Here is a 25,677-nt window from a genome sequence, read left to right as displayed (position 1 = left end):
AAGAAAGATCACATAATAATCATGCTTAATTATGAATTCACAAGGAAACACATAATGAGATTTTTTTTTTAAAGTCAGAAAGGTGACTCAAAAACAGTATTAGAACTTAACTTTTGTGTGCTGGAACACACACATACAACCAACAACTAGAACTCAGTGTTCTGAACCAAGCAAAATCAGGACTTTCCTGGAAAGATATAAATGCTCTTTAACAAAATGAGTTGCATTTGCAAAGGAGAGGATTGACTTTAAACCTGAGAAGCAGGACAAGGTAAGTGCCCGTGCAGATATCAATATCCCAGCAGAAATGTTAGAGTTTTTAACTATGCAGAACGACAGTTTTTCTGAACCAGTGCATAGTAGAGAATCTTTTTTTTTTTTTTGAAGTGGACCAAATTTTCCCTGAGTTCCCTCCCTCTTTTTTCTTTCTCTTCCTGTGTCCCCATCCCTCGCCCTCTAGCCTCTGTTTCTGCTGGGATGGTAGTCCGGGGGTAGTGGGTGGGACTCCACACAAAACTGATTTTCCAAAAGCGGATTTCGTTCATTTTTTGCTGCACTTTCTCTGAGTTAAAGCCTAAGGAAAAAGCGCGGAGCAGGAGCCGCCCCAGGCGGCAGACACCTGCGGGGGAGGAGGGGAGCGCCTCCCGCAGACCCAGGGGACTGGGACCCTGAGTGACCTCACCGTGGTGCGTTTTAGCCGCTACTTTCTTTTTCAGTCTTTCTGAGCAAGGAAGGGGAGGAGTTCTGAAAAGAAGTCGCTTGCAGCAAGGAACGGAACTGCAAGGGGTCCTTTGGGGTCAACAGAGAGACAGGTACGGAGAGGCAGGGAGAGACCAGGGCCAGAACGGATGGTTTCGGAGCAGCGCGGGGAACCGGGTTTGCGAGGCGCCTCGCGTCCCGCGCAGCCTGTTGAGCAGGCAGACAGGAGCGGGCGCCGCGGGCGCGTGTGCGGTGGGTGCTTCGCGCGGGGACCGGCAGGTGCCCAGCCGGGCCCCTTTCCCGGCCCCCGCGTCCCGCCCCTGACGCCCACCCTCCTTCTGCGTTCGCAGTGCGGATTGGCAAGGCGCGCCCTGCCGCTGCCGGAGAGCCGGAAACGCAGCCCCGAGGTCTGGGAAGCCGCCGGGTAAGTGGTCGCTGCGCCCCCGCGGGGGTCGGAGCTCCCCACACAGCCGGCCCCTTTCCCCGGGCGCCCAGCCTGGGCTTGTCCTCCTTCCCCGCGCCGGGAAGCCCTCCTTGCGTTCCCAGCTGCCCAGCCCCGGGGGACCCGGGACCCGTTCCCACGCTGGGGGGAGGGAGGGAGCAAAGGAGACGGCGCCCGGGGCCCGGATCCGGCCCGGGGGACCTGCGGCGCCCGAGGGAGGAGGACTGAGCGGGGCGGGCGCCGGGCCGCGCGGCGCTCGGGGACCGGGGCGTGAGAACGCGCGGGGGGCGCCGGGGCCGCTGCTCTCCCACGGCCGGGCGCCGGGCAGCGCCGTGGCCTCCCGCGGCCGCGAGGGTGGGCCGGAGAAGCCAAGGGGCGCCGGGACTCCCGCGCCCGCCGGGTCAGGCGGCTGCGCCGCGCTCCACCGCGCCTTCGTGCCTCCGGCTGCTGCGGGGGCGGGCGGTCCGCGGTTCTGCAGCTCCCGCAGCTGGGACCGCGGCGTTGCCTAGAGCAGGCAGCCCGCAAACTTCCAGCGGGGCTGCTCGGGGCTCGGCCCAGAGTAAGTGTGCGCGTGTGTGGGCGCGCGCCTGCTCAGGACCCCGATTTCTCTGTTCGTTTTGACTGCGGCACTTGGGGAAATGGTGAGCAGACGATCACGCACAACCGGCTCCGCGCGCGGGAATGTGTGTGTGCTGCCCGAGCTTGGTGGGCTGAGCAGCCTCCCTGTGACATCTGTGTAAGGGGCTGTGCGTTGCGGTGTGGTCATGTGACTTAAGGCTATGGATTTCGTACGTCTTTCATTTTTGCTCACTTGTTTCACATTGTTGTTCTTCACCTTGAACTTGATACAACAGTTTGTATTTTCTGAAGTAAACCAGAAGGTTGTAATTTATATGTATATAAATTGTATGTAATTTATACACACCACACACATAACTTGAGCTCCATTTATCACGTATCAGTAGTGATATTTGAGGATCAGTCCTCCAATGATAATTTCTTTAAATGTCTACCTACTTCGTAGAACTAGTCTTGGTAGGAACATGGTTAGCCGTCAGGTTACATATAGATAAATGGTGGAGCACCTGATAAACTTTTACATTTACGTTCCAAACAATGTGTATTTTAGTGTAAAATTCATCTTTTGCTTTCCTAAAATGGCTATATTTTTTCTTCAGGAGTGGCTGTATTATGAAGAGTGATAAAAATCAGTAACAACAATATGGTTGTGTAAAATTCCAAAGCCAACCTTAATTTGTCAAAAAGCTTTTAGTGTTTTAGTGGAGGTTGTCTGTGTAGTCTATGCTGGGTTCAGTTGTTAAACTATTCGTTCTGCGGATCTGTTTCAAAGGGTCATGAAGTCCCTGAAACTGCATTTAAACATTAGAGCAGCTACATTTTTAGGGAGATAGCACAGGGTTTTCAGAAATCCAAAGAAATTTTTTACCCAATAGAAAAATAAGAACCATAGAGTTAAAATTCATAAACTATACTTTTTCTTGTCAAAACAATAAGCTTTCTTCATAAAATCTGCAGAAAGAATAATAGGCAAAATACAAGAATAGTGTTATAATGATTTAACATTTCATATATATTAGACCTTCTTGTATGTTTTAAATGTATCTGTTAGGAAACTTAGGTCAAATTTTTTTGGTAGAAATTTGTAATGAGTAGTGTGGTGTTTCATAGGGTATGAATATAAAGCACTCCTTAAAGGCACTGTTTCTAGATGTCCAGGTATAAAATGACATGTCTAAGGTAGTTGTCTCTCATTTAGAGAATGTATAAGGAAGTGTTTAGGTATTTTACTTAAATACCACCAGAGGGAAAAGATGTGGAAAACTTCACAAACCTTAGCCCTTCTATCTGTTACAGTTGTGTTTTCTTAAGTAATCTTGTTTTAAGGCATTATTTTGGGAAACTTTTACTTAATATTGTACTAAAAACTAAAGAAGTGACTGATGACTAAAATGATTTCTATTATGAATATGTCAGTAAAGTATTTTTGTACCTAAATTTCAACAGTTTTGTCATAGCCATTTTTCAAACAAAAAATTTGAATCTTTAATCACTATCACTTTTTTTGATAAATTAAGATTTTCCATAATACTACATTTTATCAGAAACCATACAAGGGAAAATAAATCCTGTATTTACATGTGTGGGCTGCATTTGCTAACAATTAATATGTGAAGGGGATAGAATATCGATTTGTTTACAATTTAAAACAATGTATGTACCCAAAAAAACCTCTAATCTTTTTCCAGAAATAGGTAAAAATCAAACTAGCCCTAAGAATGAATCTTTCTAGGTAAAGAGAAATGGAGAGATAAAGCAATATTTGAATAAATCAAGCCAAAAAGGTGTGCTATTAGAAAAAAAATGGGAGGAAATTAGTTACCAAGTTATTAAGAATATCTTCTATATGTTATATTTGCCAGGACACACATTTTTATGGCACTGATTTTTATATCACTTAATTATAAATATTGCCCAAGCAAATGTTCTGAAATGTTACTATTTGGTACTTTTCTGCGTTATTTGTAGAAATACTTTTCTGTGTAAATTATCAATGATTTCAATGGCTTTTACTCTCTAGGCTATTTAGATTTTCAGAAAGTATGTATGAGGTGCCTGTGCAGTCATTTTGTTTTGGGTATCTCCATCCTGACCTAAATACAAGAAGAGATTTTGACATTTTTAGGTCTTCACAAAAACAAATTTAGTTGCCCATAGGCTAATTGATTTATTTGGGATTGAAGTAATTTTTTAACTATCCTGCACCACATTTACTGCTTTTATTTCTCTCAGTTTGGAAGGGTCTGACATTTTAGATTTTTCTCTCTCCTGGGTTCAGGCCAGTAGGCTTTATCCTCCTACAGCCTTGTGGTTTATGGACTATGAATGGAATTCTTTGCAAGGAGTGAAGAGCTTCAGGCCAGCACTTCTCTCAGCCTACAGCGGGAGAGAATGACTACCTTATAAAACCTGAGAGGCTCTGGGCATGATCCCTCTTTGCCACAAAAATGTGATTTGTAGCTATTAACTTTGCTTACCTAGAATGCGTTCTGGCCATTAATAATCTTTTACTAAAGCTAATCTCAGAAAACCAAAGGCAGCTCAAATTAATTAACTCACATGCCACCTCCTCCTCCTCACCATAGCAGGAATTAGCAAGAAGCCAACAGAAGACAATGGCTTTGGGAGTGAACACCCTGGGGGAAGGAAGCTGGGCAGATCAAGGAAAACTTAATCCTGAGATACCCTCCAGGTTTGACCTCTACATATCCCCTTTCACTGCCGCACTGCATTACAAATACTTGTTTAAATGTCTGCATTCCTCCCAAACTCAAATCTCCCCCAGGATAGTCATCCTGGGATTCCCAGTGCCTGGCACGTGGTAGGTGTCTAATAAGCTTAATTGTGTGGTTTTTGTAATTCTTGAATTGATCTTTTACACCTTGATGCTGTGGGTTATAACATTCAAGAATACAATTTAAGAAGCAATGCTTGTTTTGCAATGACCCCCTACGTGGAATGGAATTGTCTTGGACCTGTAGAGACGCTCCTTTGGCTTTTCCCTCAAATGTTTGCCAGCCTGCCCAGAACTGCTTATGCACTTATTTCTTGCACCACTGCCCAATCACTCTTCGTCTTTCTAAGTTTATATCCTTTACTTGTGTTACCCTCTCCCCATTGCCAGTGCTTAGTGGCCTGAATATTCTACATTTCTTGGGAATCTAAAATAAGAGGTTTTTCATTTTACATTTTAATCAGCTGTCATTGTTCAGGATTTTATTCAGTGTCCACACGTTTGGCCTTCATAGGATCCTGACTGCTCTGCTTCCCTTTGGGATTCCCTTCCTACCTGGGTCTTTTCAACATTCAGAATCACCCCTGAAAAAGCTGAGAATTTTGTTCTCTTTCTGACCACAATCTCCTGTCCTTCCAATAATTCCACTTACCACTAGCCAACACCCTCTTCTCCCGTTGTTATTCCTTGTCCCCGCCCCCTAATTATTCATGTTTTCCTCTCTTTACTTATCACTCATCTGGAACAGCAATGTCAACTCTGCTCCAGCCCTCAGATCTCTTGCCACTAGACCCAGCAGAACCTGATTCATTCTGCCTTCAGCTTGAGGGACAGCTATCAGGACTAGGAAGTTATTTTATCCTTTCTTGGATAATTCCATATCCAGTTCTCCATAATACATACTCCAGATTTTTCTAGGTTTTCCAGTCCACTGTAATTACCCTTAACCAGATGACCTGCTTTCCAAATTCACAGAAAATGTTAAGGTCAGTTTGGGTAAGCTATCAAGATTCACTTTGAATGTAGGAGACATTTCTTTATTTGACCTGCTCTGAGCATAAGAACTCTTGTGTTTAATTGTACCATTCACCTTACTTTGTATCCCAATTTTTACCTCCGAGAGAACTTATACAATATGCTTTCATATATGACAACTCTTTATAGTCATTTTCAGGTCCTTCCTCACCCTCAGTTGGTGTGATTTGAAGATCTCATTATTATCAGCGAATTTCTCCTCAGGTTGAACTCCTGTTTTTCTTAAAGTTTGATCTCTAAAACTGGATATATTGGGTAATGTCCGCCATAGAGTACCATAGAGTAAATTATCCTAAAATCTGTCTGTCCTCTAGAATTTTTTTGCATCCATAGTATGCTGTTGATGCATCTTTCTGCATACTTTTGCAAATATACTTCTTCTCCCTAATTGTACATCTGGCCACTTGATTGGGGACTTAAAAATACTTACTGCAGTTAGATTTAATCTTTACCTTTAGTTAACCTTTTGTTCCAGATGGTCAAGATATTTTTGGATTCTGATTCCATGATACAGATTAGCCATTCTCCCCAACTAAAAGGCATCTACAGATTTGATCAGGATACAATTATATCTTTATCCAAGGAACTGTGTAAAATGCTGAACTGGAAAGACATTGGCATGATCCCAGATACCTTCCTCGTGCTGTAATGAGTCCATGAATTAGTCCTCTTTATAAAGCTGTTCAACTAGTTATATAGTCAAGTAACACTTGCTTTGGAGTTTATATTCCTTTGTGTGGCCCAAGAGTATACTGTGACACCTTGGTCAGATTCCTTGCTGAAGTGCATTTCCACTTTCTGCAGAATAGACATTAAGTAACTGTATTAAAAGCAAAAGGAAATAACACTAAGTTAGTTTATAATGGTATGTTCCTCATGACCTCTCACTAGCTTGAAGGTCACAACACTTCCCATTTCAAGTGCTCACATACCATCGTTATAAGAATCTCTTGAGAATCATGCTTGGAAATAATGTCAAGTTCTCTAGGCTAGAGTTGGTGGAATCCACCTACTCCATTTTGAAATTTGAGACAACGGCTGGATTCTTTGTTCTCTATCAACCCTTCTCTTCATCATGATATGTTTAAAGATAATTTTAACTGTTCCTTTCTCTCATTCACAAATGCATTCAGTACTTTGTAATGTAATCAATGTAATCCACATGAATATATTTAAGCTCATGTAGAATATTTCATATCAGACTGTATTTTGGACTTCAAATTTGTTATTTGATTCTTGCCTAATTTTTGCTGGTATGAATATTATTTTCTTGAGCAATGGAGATGAACCAAAACAAAAATAAAGGAGTCTGCCTGCCTTGTCATGTATCAACATTTGAATTTCCTCATCCCCCTGTAGTCATTATGCTTTCCCTGTATCTAATAAAAGCATCATTATCATTTCATCTTTTAATAACATGAATTAAAGGGAGCTTTTTTAATTTGTAATATTTGAAAGCTTCAGTTTATATTCTGTATCTTATGACACTCAGAGGTTTAGTTACTTCTTCGTACTTCTCACAGTAAAGTTTATTATGGATTATGCTTGTCATTGAGGGAGATACAAAGAAAAGTTTATTATGACACAGTCCATGACTTGAGGGACTTTCAAGTGTGCACAGGGAGATAACAGAACCCAGAAATAGTCTCAGAATTATGCATGTAAGGACTTAACGATGAGCTTAGTATTGGTGGTGCCCGTTTTATTAAGTTCTAAAGAACTTGAAAGAAAGGAGAGCTTTCTGCAGGAAGGATATATTTAAAAAGGCTTTCTAGAAAAGATCTAGCAGTTCATGGAGACTTTAGAAGGAGACCAGGATGTTGGGCTTTGCAAGACCCGTAGGATTTAAATGTAGAGAAGAGCGAGACCAGGCAGAGCAAAGGAAAGGAGCACCGTAGGAAGCAGCTGTTTGGGCGCGATGTGGTGTGGGGGGTGCGTGGCATGTGCACATGGAACCGAGGTGCGGAGGGAGAAACAGCAACACCAAGTCTGCCCAAGCCACAGCTTGCAGAACCTACTCCAGAAGCAGCCTGAGTAATGCTTTGAAGTATTCCTCTGTGGAAAATATCACTACCCACCCTCCTTTTCCAGATTTCCTTTCCTTGCTGGGTCTTTGAGAGGTTCATACCTGCTAATGCCTTAAGTCTCAAACTCAGAATCTCTCCCTGAATCTTCCCAGTCTGTGTGTTTCTGCAAATCCCTGTACCCCTCCATCACGTTGTGGGACTGTGCTCTAACCGCTTGCTGAATTGTCAGTTTTCCCCATTGGGCTGATATTGTAGGGGGAGGTACCATTCCCAGTTAGTTCTCGTTTTATTCACTGACACCTAATAGGAGTGCTCTGTGGACTATAAGTGCTCAGTAAAAATGTGTGATGTGATGTGGACCTTCTTAGAGCAATGAGGCTGTATTGGGAAATATTTATAAAAAAGATTTAATGTAAAGAGGGGTTATGATACAAAACACTAGGATGGCAGGCTAAGTCTGCTTTATTAGGCAGTGTGGAACCGTTTGGTTTTTGAATTTGGGGAAGGGATATGGCATACACATTACTTTTAACCAGACCTTCGTAAATCATTTCCAACTATTTGAAGTTTAATGTGCATTTCTAGGTTTGACTAGGAAATTATTTGGCTTCTTACCTTGCATCCTGTGTTTCCATCTGTGAGGTTGAGAAATCTTATAACTTTAATACTGTGTTTTTATTAGAGAAATTGTGTTATTTTCCTTTATTTTAGTTTTAGATGTTTTGTTTATTTTATAGTTTAATTGTATATGTACATACTGAAATTGTTAGCTGCTTATTCTCAATTTTGAATCATTCTGCAGCTTCAGGTATACCCTAAGTAGTTAAATGATACATGGTTTATATTATTAAGTTAATAAAACTTAGGCCAAGGAATTTCAGCGTTCCATTCATATACTATGAACTTCTAAATTGTGTGTTTGTGAGCATAAAGTTTAATTAAATTAACACCATGAGTGAAGTATTTAAAGGATTACAAATATAACATGGAAGAGATTTGGATAAACATACCAATGCTGTCAATACTTGCTATGTACAGATTGAAAACAAAATATTCTTGTACTGAATAGGTTCTACACATTTGTAACTGTGATTAGCAAAAGACAGTCTTCCCAGTGAAAACTCTGGGTAAAATTTCATTTTTTTAATGTTTTAAAATATTTTCAGTGGCTAATTGTCAGTAACATTCCTCTTTGTCTACTACCCCAAAGAATAATTTAATATGCCATGGCACCTATTTCCCTTCTTTTCTGTGGTGACTGGCTCAGAGTCCTTAAAACTCTTCTATCATCTTATGCTAAAACATAATCAGCATTGGTATGCAGGAGAGCTGTGGTATTTCTTGATAACAGTCTGTACCTTGGCTGGATAGTAAATTAACCTAACTCAAGTTGCTGTCTTCGCCTCTCTCCTCTTTTTCCCCTTCCCTTTGAAGCTAGAAGAATTTAACCTGTCTTAAGGGGGTTACCATCTACAGCTCACCTACTGGCTGTCCAAAAGCAAGAAGGTTGCCTATGACGGGTGTCGTAAGGCCATGCTCCACAAGTTTCTCATCCACTGGTCCTGCCCAAGGGCCAGTCCTCTGGATGGATGCAGTCTTTGGATGTGTCTCTAGGAGACCGTGGGAAAACCATTCACACAGAGGAGCAGGACAGCCCTGTTTGCTCAATAACAGAACGCAGTTTTTCCTGCAGTAGTTCTGAAAGTGCAGTCTGCAGACTGGGGGGGGATGCCTGAGACCTTTCATCAGATCTGCAAGGTCAGAGCTAGTTTCATAACAGAATGTAGGCAGCGTGTGCCCTTCTCATTCTCATTCACTCAGAAGTATACAGCACAGCTTTCCAGAAGCTATGTGACACCTAACACGGTCATCATTCTAATAGCATGGTTTCTTGGATGTAGACTTTTACAGGTAAGAGAAAAAAGAAACTGAAAGCCCCAGCATGTGGGGCATACAAATAAAGGTAGATACAAGTGGGGTCCATTGTACAAAAGTATGGTACTCAAACAGGAAGGGAAAAGGAATGTCAAAAGATAGTAGAGAAGGTCTTGGGAAGAGCTGTTGCCTCATGAGGTTTGTTCCGGTTAGTTTTTTTCATTGCTGATGAAGAAGTGTCTTAACTGGGGGTAGTTAGAACATTTTTCCTCACCAGCATGTTGTGGCCCTGATTATCTTTCAGGTCAAACCAGAGTAAAATCAGCTTAGTTATTTTGATCTTAATATTGGAATTGTTTCTGCACATAGTGGAAATTGATAGCTGTGTGGTGTCACAGTCTGTTTTATGCACAACAAAATGATGTTTGACTATGATTTTTTATACCATTACCTATCTTTGACAAATAATCATTGGTTATTGTGTGAGTGTCAAGAAGTTTTGCTTGCATGCCATGTGTTAAAAACTATTTTAAGTGGTGTAGAAATCATGTAGTGTTCATAATTTCAGGCAGATAATCTGACAGCCATACTTCACTGTGTAACTCAGCAGCTCAAAGTCTTAATCATTCTCTTACTTAAATGCTGTGTTATAGCCATAATGTATTTGCTGTAATTGTCACCAAGCTCTTTTTTGTTTCCTTGTCTTTTGCACATATTTTCCTGCTCCTTTATATTTCCTGCTCCTTGGAATACTTTTTCTTGTTTTCATTGCCTTGTTATTTCCTACTTATTCTACAAGACTCAGATTATGTCTTTTTTTTGAGGAAGCATTACCAATGTACCATGTCAGGGTTAGGTGTGTCCCCATAACATGTCATGGTAGATCACGCTTAACAGAATTTGTGTGTTTTGTAAGTCCACATCCTAATCCCTCCATGAGAACCTCCTTAAGAGTCTAGTGGTGGTTGTTTTTTATTTGTTTGTTTTCAGCCTTAATTCCTGAAACCACATCCCTTAGAATGCGGTAGTAGGTATTTAATAAATATTTCTAGGATATACAAATGAATGTGTGAATGGTTGGATGATTGGATGAATTCAGGAAATGAGGTAGAATAAAGATTAAAGATTTTAAGGAATTTGTAGGTAGAGTAATTATGAAGAAAGGCCCTGGAGAAAGCATGTTGTGATGGAATCCAGAGCAGAATATAAACTTTAAGGAGGAAAGACATTGTCTTGTCCAACATTGGGCAGAAGGATGCACTAGATAACAGCATGCATGACGTTGAGGTAAAGCCTGTGAGAGAGTGATGTGGTATTATTCAAAAGGTTGGTGAAATGTGAACTTAAAATATGTCATTTGTAAGCAATAACTGTGCATTTGATAAAAGAACCCACCATTTTATCACTGTGTAGAGTTAAGTATGTTTTTAACATTTAACAAATTCACGTTGCTTTGGTTGAAGTATATGAAAAAATCAGCCTTATACTGAAAATAGTTGAAAAGGGAGGAATGGTTTAATAGTGTAGTCAGATAATTGTGGTTTTTTAGTATAAAATTTCAGAATTTGAGAAGGGATCGTTACTTGAAGGTTGCTTGCAGTATGGGACCGGAAATCATTAGAATCCATTGTTCTGTGAGTGGGGACTTTATTAGTGTGTGATTTCGTGATAGCATGCTCATTGGAAAATATAAGAACACTGAACTTTGCAGATCTTCCCAATGTTGACATGCTTTACACTTTATTATACACTATTAAAAAAATGAAGTTCATTAATAGAACCACTGATCTCATCAGAAAGGTTTTCTAAGTACTGGGAAACTGTCAAGATAACCAAGGTAGATGGAGATGGTGCAGTTGTAGACTCAGAATATTCATCCAATCTCATCTGTTTAAGCCAAGAATCCATCCTTAAATATAAATGAAAGATACAAATGAATTTTTTAATTAGAATAAGTATTATTCAATTCTGAAATAATGAGTTTAAGTGAAACTTTAAAATTTAGAAAAGCTAAAATAACTTAATATGACAGCAAAATGAAACAGCAAAGCATAGTTACTTCTTGTATGTTTATGTAGGCTCAAGAAAAACTGAAGTATTTCAAAATGATGATGCATTGGATAATAATGAGGTTACAGAGATTACAGCAGGTATAACCAGTGATAGCTGGGAAGAACACAGTAGAAGTTTTGAGAATAAACTGAGTTAATCCCCCAAAATACATTTACACCCTAAACAAAGTAAGAACAAACTGAGTTAATCCCTAAAAATACATTTATATCCTAAACACAGGAAGAAAATTCTACACAGACACACATTCTGTGAGCTGTTGGACATTGTTAGATCTCACATAGCTTCTGGAAAGCTGTCTTCTGAGAGAATGAGAATGCAAAGGGCAGAACATGTCTGAGTACTGTTATGAAACTAGCTGTGACCTTGCAGACCTTGTGAAAGGTCTTAGGCATCCCCAGTAGCCTGCAGACCGCACTGAGAACTACTGCTTTAGGTCAACGGGGCCTTCAACAAAGTAACATAAAGGTGCTAAAATAATTTTATGTCTAATTTCAGGTAGTAATAGTCAACATTTATTAAGCACATACTATATTCCAAATATTGTTAAAATGGGATTACCTTTATTGAACCCATTGGGAAGTGTTCTACTCTTACCACTTAATTTGCAGATGAAGAAACAGTCAAGAGTAGAAAAGTGATATGCTTAATGCCATACATTGAGTTAGTGGTGGAACCAGTGTTTATTGCCAGGGAATGCCCATATTAAATACTACACTGTCTCACCTTTTCCACCTATAGACAAGTTTTTCTAATGATTTGGAAGTGATTTTGCATATGATCAATAGCATTTGTTCATACAGTAGTCAGATTAGACTCTAATGTAATGAGTTTTGTTTTTTTTTTCGTAATGAGTTTTTAGAGTTTGGTTTCAAGGATGTGTGAACTTCCAAATAAAACACATAGAACAAGAAAATGTTAATACATTCAAAAGAATTTTGATGGAAATACAGTCAAATTAAAATGAACAAAGTATCTTTGCATTTTTCTACCTGTGTCAAGTTATGATTGTAATGTTTAGGAAACTTTTTTATGTTAATTTTGAAGAATATTTTGCTGGATATATAATTTAACATAGACAGGCTTTTTTTTTTAAAGATCAGACCTTACATTTTTATTTCATTATTTGCTAGTCTGCATTGTCCTCTGGCTGTTTTTGTTTTTGTTTTCTTTTTATCTCTGAATTTCACTCATTTGATAACAATGTGCCTAGGTGTGATTTTCTTTGTATGTATCACATGTGGGGTTTGCTAAACTTCTTGGATCTGTAAGTTAGGGTTATCATCAAATATGGAATATTCCCAGCCATTCTGTGTTCAAATATTTCATCTCCTTCCATTCCCTCCTCCATCTTTTTTTATTTTTTTATTTTCTGGTACTTTAAATACATGTATGTTAAATCTTTGATATTGTTCTACAGATTTCAGATGCTCTTCCATATTTCTGTTCTTTATCCTCTTTGTATTTATGTTGGGGTTATTTCTTTTAACCTGACTTCAAGTTCACTGACCCTTTCTGGTTAAATGGAATTCTTTATTTCTGATATTGTATTTTTCGTTTTTAGCTTTTCCAGTTGTTTTCCTTTCTTTATTTCCCATTGATCAATGGCAACTCGCTATTTATGCATGCTGTCCAACAGTGCCTTTGGTTTCTTTATATTTACCATGGCTATTTTAAAGTTCTTGTCTGACAACACAACATCTGGGCTATTTCTTGGTCTGTTTCTATTAACTGTTTTTACTTGACCATGAGTCACTTTTCTTCTGGTTCATGTGTCATGTATCAAGGTGTGTGTGCCTAATACTTGGCACAGGGGTTGCAAGTGTGGAAGACTGATTTAATCTAAATTGTGGAGCTCCTCAGGATTTTAATCTGCTGTGCATCAGTTATAAGTTTGGAAACCATTAAGCTGGCTTCTTTTGACCCCTGCCTGTGGGAAATTCTGTACCTTTCACCATTACTTCATAGGGGGTGAAAATAGCCATGCTCTCTCTTAGGGCTTGTTATTTACTTATGTTGGAATCTAGTTCATTTAAGTTTCTTTGAGCCTTTGACTGAGGTTTTTTTTTTTAACTATTTGATTAAGATATAACATAGGTATAATAAACCTCTCTATAAAATTATATTTGGATAAAACTTGATTAATGTAAAGAATGTGAAACCACTACCACAATAGATTAAAAATAACATTTCTGTTACCCCTAAAAGTTTTCTTCTTTACCTTTTCCAATCAGTTTCTTCCTCCTCTTCTATCGCCAGGCAATCACTGTGTTTGCAGATTTGTTTTGCAGTACCTAGATTTTATGTAGGATGTTACAGTATGTATGCCTTTATTTGTGGGCTCAGTCACACAGCATAATGATTTAGAGGTTTATCTTCTTTGTTGCATGTATCTGCTGAGTTAATAGTCCTTCACATGTTTGGCTATTTAACATCTTTTTTAGTCGTTCACATGTTTAAAGACATTTAAATTGTTTTTGACTACTACAAACAAAGTCACTATGAATATTTGCATTCTAGTCTTTTGTTTTGAATATATGTACCTTTCTCTTGGGTAAATACCTAGAACTGGAATAGCTGGGTGGTATAATAGAGCACTTTTAATATTTTTAAGCAACCACTAAGCTGCTTCCTAAAGTGGTTGTTCTTTCTACATTCCCACCAGTAATAATGAAAAATTCAAGTTATCCGTCATCATCACTAAGTCTTGGTATTGTCAAACTTTTTAGTAGTAGACATTTGAATAGTTTTTTGCCTCACCACTCATATTATTAAACATATGAAGAGTTACTTATTGGCTAGGCATGTATCTTCTTTAGTGAAATATGTTCAGATATTTTGTTCATTTTTTAACTGACTTGCTTCTTTTCTTATTTAGTTATAAAACTTTATATATTCTGGATTTAATTCCTTTGCTGATGTGTGTGTGGCAAATGTTTTCTCTCAGTGTGTGATTTGTCTTTTTGTTTACTTGGTGACATCTTCTGAAAAGCAAAATCCAAAAAATTCTGATGAAATCTGGTTTGTCTTCTTTAATGTTTCATGTGTTGATTGACCTTTCTAAACATCTTAGCTTCATACAAGGTTAAAAAGATTTTTCTACTTTCTTCTAGAAGTATTAATTTTTACATTTAAGTCTGTAGTTCATATTGAATTCATTTTTGTGTATGGCACAAACTATAGATCAAAGTTCGCTTTTTGCCATATGGTTATCCGGTTATTTCAACATCGTTTATTGAAAAAATTTTTATTTTCCCATTGAAGTGCCTTGATATGCTTGTTGAATAATTGAGTACTCAAGTGTGAATCTGTTTTTTGGACCCTCTCATCCATTGATCTCGTCCAAGTGTCAAACTGTCTTGATTACTGTATTTTATAATGTTTTAAATTAGTTCTGTTTCAGTGTTTTTTTTCTTCTTTATTATTGATTTAGCTATTATATGTTGTCCATTAAATCTTAGATATTTTTTCAATGTCTACTAAAATGCTGGCTCAGATTTTGATTGGACTGTACTGAATCTAAAGATCATTTAGGAAAAATTGATACTTTAACAATGTAGCATGATCTATGCTGTATCATGATACATCTAGTATCTCGTTATATCAGGTTCATGGTATATCATGATATAGTGAATAAGTAACTTTCCTTAATTTATCTTACAAGTGTTTGTATTTTTCAATATAGGAGACTTGCAAGCCTTTGGTTGTATTTATTCATAAAAATTTTATATTTAATGACATTATTATAAATGGATTTTTAAAAACATACTTCCCAGTTGCTCACTATTTGTACAGAAATAACAATGGGGTTTTGTAGACTAGCCTTGTATTCTGCAACCTTGCTAAATTTACTTGTAGTTCTAGTTGTATTTTTATAGATCCCTTGAGGATTCCTACATTAGCAATTATATGTACATACAACAAATGGGAATACTTTCACTTCTTTCTTTCTAATCTTTTTTCCTAGTATTTCTTTTTCTTAAGTTCTTGCAATGGCTCTGATCTAACTTCAGTACAATGTTGATTAGATATGGTGAGAAGAGATGTCCTTGTTAATGTTCCTGATCCTAATGGGAAAATGTTAACTCCTTCACCTTAATTATGACTCTTAACTGTAGTTTTTATAGATGTCCGTTGATAGATTCTTTTGAACTGTGATTGCGTAGCTTATTTAGCTAGTTCATATTATTAGGTCTGGAGTGGGAGTCTCATGGTTTTCTATAATTCAGTCGGAAGTGGAAGACTGTATATTTATTGACTTGGTTTGAGCTAACTTTGTATTCTATGTAATATTTCTATTTACAGAAAACTACTGCCAATATACATAAAGACAAGAACTGCCCTAGCCTCAAAATCCTTTCTTCAAACTTGTTCCTCAATACATTGGCCTGAATGTAATATGTAATCAATTACTCTGTAGCGTTTCCACACCAAAACTCCTGATTTCATTTTTTCTCCCCCACTATTCTTACTGAAATTTATCTGATTAAAGCTATAAATGTCTTTCTAATCTAAAAGTCAGATGATATGCTTTAGTAGTCCTCTATGGACTGAACTGGTTCCTCTCTCCCCTTAATTCATTATTTTGAAGCCCTAAAATCCCAATGATGGCATTTGGAGGTGACACCGTAGGGAGATAATTAGATTTAGATGATGTGGTCTGGGTGGGACCCTCATGATGGAATTAATGTCCTTAAAGGAAGAACACCAGAGAGCTTGTTTTCTCTCTCTTTCTTTGCATCATTTGAGGGTACAACAAGAAGGTGTAACCATCTACAATCCAGGAAGAGAACTTTTTCATCAGAGTTCAACCGTGTTGGCACCCTGACCTTGGACTTCCACAAGTGTGAGAAAATGAATTTCTATTGTTTCAGCCACCCAGGCTGTGTTATTTTGTTATGGCAGCCCAAGCTGATTAATATGCCTCCTTACCCACTTTAGTTTGCAACACACATTCTTTTTGAACATGTGTCGTCTTCTGTTTTCATTCTCCTCATATTTTTCTTTCTGCTGCTTCTCCATCTTAGTCATAACATCCTTCTCCGATTCTTGTATATGAATATTCCCCCAGCATGCTGAATTTGGCCATCTTCTCTCTCTACAGGCAGCCATTTGATATTGAACAGTTTGAATTAAATTCCTGACTTTAATGGCTTCCTCTATGTAGAGAACCACAAATTGGTATCTCTAGTCTGTTATATACTCCTTAATTAGACTACAGTTCTCAAAAGCATCTCTACCTAGATGGTTTAAGATCCACGTATGTAAAACAAAACTCTACATCCCTTTTCCCAAGCCTACTGCTCTTACCTCTTTCTATTAATGGCATCACTATCCTTCCAGACAAAACCTCAGAATCATCTTACTCCTCTAGGCTACTCAGATGCCACATGATGCCAACTTTAATTTCATAATATCTCTAATAACCATCCTTTCCTGCCCCTTCCCACAACTTCCTTCATTCCTCACGTTCACTTACACTGTTCCCCCTCTACAGCATGCCCTTTGCTAACTACTTTTTGTCTAAACCATAGTCATTTTCAAAAATAAGTTCAAATTCCATGCATTACAAGCTTTTCCTGGTCGTCCTTTTGCTGCCACTGCTTGAAACTGATACTTCTTATGAACATCATTCCTTTACTTTACCTGTTCCCCACTTTCTAGTATAGCTATTTAAGAAAATATTTATCACCTATTCTAGATTTTGAAGAAAATTAAAGAAAGGAATAGTTTTATCTTTTTCAGAAGCTCGGCAAACATTGATTAAATTATAGATTGATTTACTGATGATTCATTATAAAACTTGTTTTCAAGAGACAAGACAATTTACAGGCTCCGTTTAGCCTCATTTTACTTATATTTTATAGCTTTTCTGCCTCTGTTTGCCCTGTATATTGGGTGTACTTGGTAGCCTTCTATTGTATATTTTTGACATTAATTAATATTTATTGGTTGCCCAACAATACACGATACTGTGCTTAGTGCTTCTGATAGAGCAGTGATCTATAGGAAGCATGTATGTTTTTTCATTTGCCAATTTAATAGTGAAATGGAAGAGTAATGCAGGGGATCACATGAGCATTGTTAGCTTTTTTTGGCAGACCTTGTTGTGAATTTCATAAATTTCTATGTATAGTGAGGTTTCTCCCATCCAAAACAGGTAAAAATTAAATAATAAACTAAAAAAATAGAAAAGTATAAGTAATAAAAACAAAAATAAGATAGCAAAACAAAATAATAAAATAGAAAAGGAAAATATAGAGGAAAGCTTTTTGAAAAATTTTTCTTCTCAACTTGTATGTTATTTACACATGTGTATTAGTGTCTGCATTTACAAAAGATCTAGGGAAAATAGTATATGCATTTGATAATAAGAATTTACGCTGTCTGTACCCCTTCCATTATTTATACCAGATGACTTCAAGCCAATAGTTCTGTGTTTTATTTACAACTTAAAATAATTTACTGAAAGTCCACAGTTGAATAAATTGTAATCTACATTGGCTAGTTAGATTAAGGCTGGAAACATACCTAATTTTCAATTAAGTGGAAAGGATAGGATAATGAATAAGGTTATTTAGAAAATATGTTTAGAGAATTGAAAAGGAACTAAAGATAGCTTCTTGAAAAAGTGCAAAAGGTGATGAGAAAATCAGGAAAATGAGTCTATAGAAATATTTTATAAACTATAGACAGCCAAAACAATTTCATACTATGTGTTAATATTATGTGATGTGTAGATGAGATGTGGGCCTCTGATTGGACTACAATGAAGTATTTATGATCACTCTCCAATGATTTAAGTGTGGGACTTGAGCTGAAAGTAGGTAAGTCTTAACTTGTTCTTAAAGTAGTCCCTTCAGTTGGGGGTCCACAAAAGGAGGAGGATTTGTCTGAATCTCACTTGAGGAGGTGATCACAGTTGTATTGGGGTGAACTATGAGCCGGTGGTCAACTGCCTGAGGCTTGTCTTACTTCTCCCTCAGGAAGTTGGGAGTTTGGGCCAAGTTATTTAAAATCTGGACTTGCATACTGTCATCTCCAGTGGGAAGGATTGCAGAAAATAACTTCTAACACCTCTTTTACATAAACTTCTATTATTGCAAATGCCTGTGTCTTCATGTTGACTTTCATATAAGAGATACTAAAACAAAAAAGAGATACTGAATTGGGCTTTACTGTGAACAGGAAGGTTTCTTTCAACTCTCCCTCTTTAGAATCAGTTAGAGGAGAGAAAGTGTTAAAAAATATGGCTATGGTTTTGGATTTAGTGGGGAAGAACTCAAGCCTTTCTCACATGTAACTTTGTGATGATTCAAGTATATATCTGTAAAGTACATGCTCAGAAGCCAAAATTCTTTTCTGGAAATGGTTTATTCTAAATTAATCGTACATGAAATTCAGAAAGAATTGACTCTGTTGGGATTTGCTGCACGTTTTGTTGGCCTGGTCCCAGTGTGAGCACCAAGGATCTGTGTCCCAGCGTTGGTGACAGAAGTCATTTTCTGTTTCAGGAGTAAGAGCTGTGCTGCTGAATTACAGTGCAGGAAGGCCCCTACTGGCCACCAGGCTCCAGCCAGGCCAGGGCCTGTGCCCTCAGGAGCTTCCAGAGGAACATTCCCCTGGGCCTCCGGGGTGGAAGTGTCCAGTGATTTGCAGAGCGGGAGGCCTTATTCAAAACACAGCTCTCTCTGTGTCAACATAACTCCAATCTAGCTCTTTTCTTGCACTTTCGTTAGCTTTTTCCCTAGGATTTTTAAAAGAAACTTTGTCTGAAAAAACATGCTTTCCCATAATTTATTGCTCTGCTTTGCCATAAAGATCCTTTAAATGTCGGATACCCAATCTTTCTAGTTGTCTTCTAATTCTACTTCGATTCCCTCAATCAGTATAACCAACAGTCTGTCCTTTCATTTTCTTCTGTCTTCTATTCAGCAGATAAATGTAATCCTTGTTTCCTAGATTATATTTATAGGGGAACTTGAGTAATAATCACTGTGGTATATAAAAAGCCCTTCATTTCTCAAGGCTACCCCATAGCATTGACTCTGATCAGTCAGGTCTGGGTTCATTTCCTGTTCCTCCTGCTTCCTAGCAATGACCAAGGACAAGTTACTTAATCTATGTTTCAGATTCTTTTTGTGTAAAAAATACTCAAACACACAAACACCACACATACCTTTCCCCATAGGAGTGTTCTAAAGGTTAAATGAGAGAATGTATGTGATGCCCTAGGTGGCCCTTTAAAGCAGAGGTCAGAAAACCAATTCTATAAAGGACAAGTTAGTAAATACCTTAACCCTTGCTGGCCATGTGGTTTCTTTCACAGTTTCTCGACTCTTCTGCTGTAGTTTAAAAGCAGTAGCCATAGACAATACATAAATGGGAATGAGTCTGTGAAAATAAAAATTCATGTTTTTCCTCTCTCTCAATATTTCACTTCTGACACCAAATGTGTGAGTTTTCCTCACCAAGCAATTCTCCAACAATAGCAGGCAATTCAATTTAATTCAACTCAGTTCAATTCAATTCAATTCAATTCAATTCAATTCAATTGTGATACTATTTACTTGTGGAGTTAGTATCATATCCCGTAGGTTAAAGTTTCAGTCCCACAAGACTACCTCCACTTTAGATGCCAGTTAAAAATCTGAGACGCTGGTACTTATGACCAATCAGCTATAAATTTGGGGTTCCCACAACCCCTTCCTTGGGTTCAATAATATGCTAGAATAGTTCACAGAAATCAGGAAAACAGTTTACTTACTATGGTGCGTGTTGTCTGTGAGCAAGACAGACAACCATCTTGGCAAGTCTGCTGCGATGACCTCAGCTGGACTCATTTTACCCCTTCCCCACATATGGTTTATCTGCAACCAGGGAGCATTCCACAGATTCCATATTAATGACACTGGTAAGACATCAGCCCCTATTTTTACTAAACACATAGATGTTCCCCCTGAACATAGACCCTTTCTCCTTGCTTCTATAAATTAGCTCCCCTAAACACAAAGCAGTGTGGAGATCTAAGCATCCTACAGCTGCCAGACAAACTTCTGTAGGTAAGCTCCCCACAGTGAACCTCGATGGTGTACGAGCTGGACTTGTCAGCCTCTTTCTTTGATCTCACAGTCCGTTCAGCCTTCGGGGTCACTTTGCTTATATTTCCCCAAGTGGAACACTAGTTTACTAGGAAAGGGTACAACTCAGGAACAGCCAGATGGAAGAAATGAATAGAGCATGCTTTGGGGGATAGGCAGGTCACCCTACCAGCACCTCAGTGTGATCACCAATCCAGAAACTCTCTAAACACCCTCATTTAGGATTTTTTTATGGAGGCTTCATTATAGAGGCATGAATGATTAAATCATTGACCATTAGTGATAAACTTAACCTCCAACCCCTCCTCTCTCCAGAGATCAGAGTGGGATGGAAAGTTCTAACCCTCTAAAGATGGTTTGTTCCTCTTACTACCAGTCCACATCCTGAGGCCATCCAGGATCCCCTAGACACCAGTTACCTCAATAGCTTAAGAAAGACACTTAACACTTTTGAGATTCCAAGGGTTTTAGGAACTGTGTGCCAGGAAATAGGCAGAGACCAAATACATATTTGTATTACGTTACAACATAGCTGTGTGTTCCAATGAACCTTTGTTTATAAACACTGAAATTTGAATTTCATATAATGTTCACATACCGTGACTATTCTTCTTCTGATTTTTATTCAACCATTTAATAACATAAAGATCATTCTTACCTCAAGGACTGGATACAAAGCACTAGCTGGCTGGCTTTACCACCCAGGCCAGCCAGCGTTTGCCAGCACTGCTCTAAAGGATCCTGTCCCGTGTTCTCCTCAGTGGTGGTTTAGCTTTGACTTTCCTGGCCCAGTGTAGGTGTCTCCATACCCCCTGGCACCTCTACTCTTGATATATTTGTCTCTATTCTGCTTGGTTTTCTCTCTTTGTTGTTTTCTATACTTCTTGATTAATTTGTTCCTGATTAGGTTGGATAAGGTTTTATCTCCAGCAGTGCTTACAAGTCGTAAGTTTTCATGACTCTACTAGATTGTGACCCTTTCCTCAAGAATGTCAGGAAAAGTTCCAAAGGTTAGATCAGAAAAATCATGAGGGTCACTATTATATCTTTTCCAGAATCTTCTTTCCAAATATGACAGGTTAGAGTCAAGATCATTTGACTCTTCTCTACCATAGGGTGAATTCTGTGCTCATCAGGTCACCCTTTCCCCTCAAAGATGATGCCACTTTAGTATCTCCTCATTGTTCAGAATGTTAATTCAGATGTTCCATAGGCATTTCAAGCAGTCCCAGAATCCATTTCACTCTTGTCAGAAACCCTATTTTAATCATACTTGGGTGAGTTCCCTAGATTTCATAAATATACTAAAATTAACATGCCAGTGAGTATATCACTTGTCCTAGTCCTTAATTTAACCTTTGTACAAAATAAACATTTATAAGTTAAGAAGATAAAAAGGGTAGCACTGAGTCAATATTGAGAACAGCTAGCTTATGTAAAAGCAATGATTGGAGATAAGATTCTTTGTGTAACAAATACTAACATTTGTCAATCTCTAATTCTAGGGGTAGAAAATCAGGTACCATAGACTTTCTACTTCAGCTTGATTGTTATGAGTTTATTTTGTTAGAAAATTCTCCACATTGAGAATAATTTGGATATATAGAAAATAGCATGTACTGTAATGACGTAAGACTTGCTTGATTTTTATAACAGGTTTGGTTTAATGAGTAGAAAAAGATTTAAAATCTAGCATAACTCCTTAGTTTTTACTCTAATATTTTATTAAATAAATTTGACATGCAACTTATTAGCTGATATAACTATATGTAAAACCAAAATAGAATCTTATTCCTCTGTGCCGTGCTATAAACACTATTATTTGTGATTCCATGAAAGGAACCCTGACTATTGACAAAGATATTACTTTCTTGGTATTCATTAATGTTCTTTAAGTGAAGACTGTTTCTGTATTTATAGGGCACCAGGCACTTCTGTATATCTGAGTTCCCTTAAACAGTCTTTGAAAAGTAGTAAGAAAAGGTGTCATCAATATAAAACATAACTAGATCTTTCTGAGAAGATCAATTTGTCAATCATTCATTTTAGTGTTTCTGTTAACATGATTCTTTTGTGCAATGCCTTTGCAAGTATTTCTCTAAGCCTTCATACTGTTTTGTCACCATTTTATCATTTTACAAATAAGGTAACAGAAGCTGAGTGAAGTTAAGAAACTTGTCCATTGTCACATTACTGTTAAGTAGTAATTTAGATACTCAACATGGATTTATCACATATTGGGTGCCAGGTACTTTTCTGCATGCTTTATATTTACCTGTTTGTTTGCTTTAACAATATACTCGTCACATAGTTGCTGTTAGTATCCCTATTTTCCAGATGAAGAAAGTTGAGGTGAAGTTATGAGTACTAGTGCTCATAGTAAACATTACAAGCACTAACAAAAGCAATTAACAATTCTGGAAAAAATACCAGCTTAGTTAAAAGATAGATTTAATTCTAATGAAAACTGTACTACAGTGACTGTAAACCTAAGTTAAGGGGGAAAAAAAGTGAAAGTAGCTTGATGGGAAGGGACTATAAGAAAATGCTGAGCTTGCTGAGTTATGGAGATAAGGAAAAAATAAAGGAAAATTGTAATGAGTACTTCCAAGACAGGACATATGGTCAGACCGAGCTGAAAGGAAGAACATGGGGTGAATTGGGAACTAGAATGGCTGGTACTTTATACTGATGTTATTTTTTATTGTGTCTGAGCCAGTTCACATAGAAATAGAGAGTATTTATCTGAAAATAGGTTAAAAAAAAACAAAATGGCTTTTAGTGGGGTAAAGAGAATTACATTAAAATCATTTCATAATAATTATTATCTTTTCAGTAGATTTATTTTTAAGTGACTAAGTCTCTGCAAGGAACCATTTTAGCAAAGTAGGTATGATAGGAATTATAGAAATAGCTGCAGGAAATTGTTCATATAGTTCAGGAACAAAATATTGAAACTGATTTCGTGACCTGTAAGCTACCATAAGTGATAATGATATTTAAATTGGAGAGATGCTAACTGCACATATTCAAATTTCAGTAGTTATCACACTGGAGAATCTTAAAAACAGATATTTAGGATTTATAGGCTCAAATATTTTGCTATTTAATTATAAAATAAATATTTTGATATTAAAAATTGAGAATCACATAATACTGATTCTTAGAGTTAAAATCTCCCTACTATTGAGTATACTAAACTTTGCTATTACTTACTAAATCCAATGAACAAGGTTTTGAATCCCACTCACCTTATTTTTAATGAAGAATTCATACTCTCTAGTTACAAAAAATTTAAGATAAGCACCCTCCACTCTTCTTAAAGACAGCTGGAGACACCTCACGCTTACATAAAGTGAACTGCGAATGCAGTGTGGGGAAGGCGGCTGCCCTGGCCTGTCATGTGAGCTGGAGGCAGCATTCTGATGTCTGGGCTTTTGAAGGAGAAATTGCTTTCCAAAAGGATATTTTAGCAGTAAAAGTTGGAGCACTCCAGCTTCCACAAGGCATTACGTAATATTGAAAACCCCAAATCTGGGCTTAGTTATGATTAAATAACCAAAGTAACGGAAATTGTATTATGGACTATTTTGATTGCTCTCCATGGGCCTAAGAGTCTTACCTTGGTTGTGGTGTTGAGAATTAAAGCCAGGGGACTGTGTCCTCCCTTTCCTTCACCCCCTTATCTGGTCAGTGGCCAAGGCCTGTGGGTTCTCTCACTGAAATACTTCTGGGATTGATGCACTGTTTGTTCCTCAGCGTCAGTATTTTAGTCCAACCCAGATGAGCCACCTTTTCCAACTTTGACTTATTTCTCTTTCTGTATTCCCAATAATCTTGTAAAAATATAATCAAATCCATTTACATTCTTACTTCTTAGCCATTCAGTTAATTGTCCATAAAACAGAGTCTTAATTGGTTTAATGTGGTTTCCAGAGCCCGCCACACCCCTGACCGCTGCCTATCTTCTCTCACCACCATCACCTGTCATTCTGGATGCTATGCTCTAGCCAGCCTGGGATTTTCTCAGTTTCTAAAACATGACTAGGTCTGCCTTGGCCTCCAATCATGCTCTTCTCTCTGAAACTCCCTTTACCTGGCTTGGGGACACAGCTTGGCTCAGATGTCCCTCCTTCCGGGATCTGGCTTTGGATTCTGGATTTGCGCTCCTGTGTGCCTCCCTCTTTTGAAACCTGTGTCATGCTTGGAACTGATGCGCTGGGAATAATTTTCCTGTTGGATTGTAAACTCCGTGAAGCAGGCAATCACCTTTAGGCATTGCTCGACCCTTGTATCTAGAAGATTCCCTAACTCATAGAAGACCAACCATAAATATTTGTTGAATAGAATAAAAAGTGAGCAAAGGAACAGATGAATGAATAAAGTGGAAGGCAACCCCATGTATTAGAGAATCCATGGGAGTGGGAATTATGAAAAAGCAAAAGCAAATGGCATGGAGAATTCAAGTATGTTAAGAACGAAAAGATTGATGAGGATTAACTTTTAGGAGCACATCTTTGAATTTAGCACAGTAACGTAGTAGAAGCAAAAGCCAGAGAGTTTTAGAGTTGGTGATAAATACTATTTAAGGAAGTGAACACAACATGTAAGGCCTGATCTTTCAAGAAGTGTGACTGTCGGGAAGCAGAGATAATGGTAAAGCAAAGGAGGGGCGACGGTATGAAGAACTCTAACATTTGCTTGCTGGTTTTTTTAACTTAGTCCTGAAGAGAATTGGATGTTCTTACCTGTTTTCCTGCTACTTTGTCTTGCATTTCTGATATATCACAGAGTAAAGTTCTATAAATGTTTCCTACTGCAACGTGTAAAGAAACACATTTTAAAAGGTTAGCTTATGGGATTTTACTTATTTTTTTCAATTTTTAAAGAAGGAAGACTTTCGAGATTTTTAGTCTACTAGAAAATTAAGCTGTTTTCTTGATGTTAGTTTGTGGAAATGGTTATTACAGTTTGCACTGAAGTTTGCAAACTTTATCCTTACTAAGGCACTTGGTTTTTGAAGTTCTCTCCTCCGCCTTCCATTTGCTCTTAAATATCTCTGGCATTTGATCTGAAAACACTTCAGGGTTGTTAACTGTGGATTTTGGCATAGCC

At 38.0% G+C, this 25,677-nt stretch overlaps 1 protein-coding gene and 1 long non-coding RNA gene across 9 annotated transcripts in view; one reads left to right on the top strand and one right to left on the bottom strand.

Moving 5' to 3' along the window:
• Window positions 1–253: 253 nt before the first annotated feature.
• GUCY1A1 (guanylate cyclase 1 soluble subunit alpha 1) overlaps window positions 254–25,677 on the top strand; it is a 68,316-nt gene continuing 42,892 nt past the window's right edge. The window contains exons 1-3 of one of the 8 annotated variants that reach the window (XM_073232543.1): window positions 254–271; window positions 717–812; window positions 1,050–1,123. The gene's annotated coding sequence lies outside the window, so the exon portion shown is untranslated. Of the gene's footprint in view, window positions 272–487; window positions 813–841; window positions 952–1,049; window positions 1,124–1,429; window positions 1,783–16,210; window positions 16,308–25,677 lie in introns of those variants that run through there. The other 7 variants (XM_073232548.1, XM_073232545.1, XM_073232544.1 and 4 more) reach the window with 7 other exon arrangements.
• LOC108408487 (uncharacterized) lies at window positions 1,798–24,540 on the bottom strand. Its single transcript, XR_001856010.3, has 4 exons — window positions 23,814–24,540; window positions 20,229–20,331; window positions 19,756–19,855; window positions 1,798–11,300 (listed from the first exon to the last, which is right to left on the bottom strand). It is a non-coding gene; the product is annotated as an uncharacterized lncRNA (long non-coding RNA).

The sequence above is a fragment of the Manis javanica genome, chromosome 3, assembly GCF_040802235.1.
Source record: "Manis javanica isolate MJ-LG chromosome 3, MJ_LKY, whole genome shotgun sequence".
Classification (NCBI taxonomy): domain Eukaryota; kingdom Metazoa; phylum Chordata; class Mammalia; order Pholidota; family Manidae; genus Manis; species Manis javanica.
Note: the sequence above shows the minus strand (reverse complement) of the source record. Positions and strands in the feature narration are given on the sequence as shown.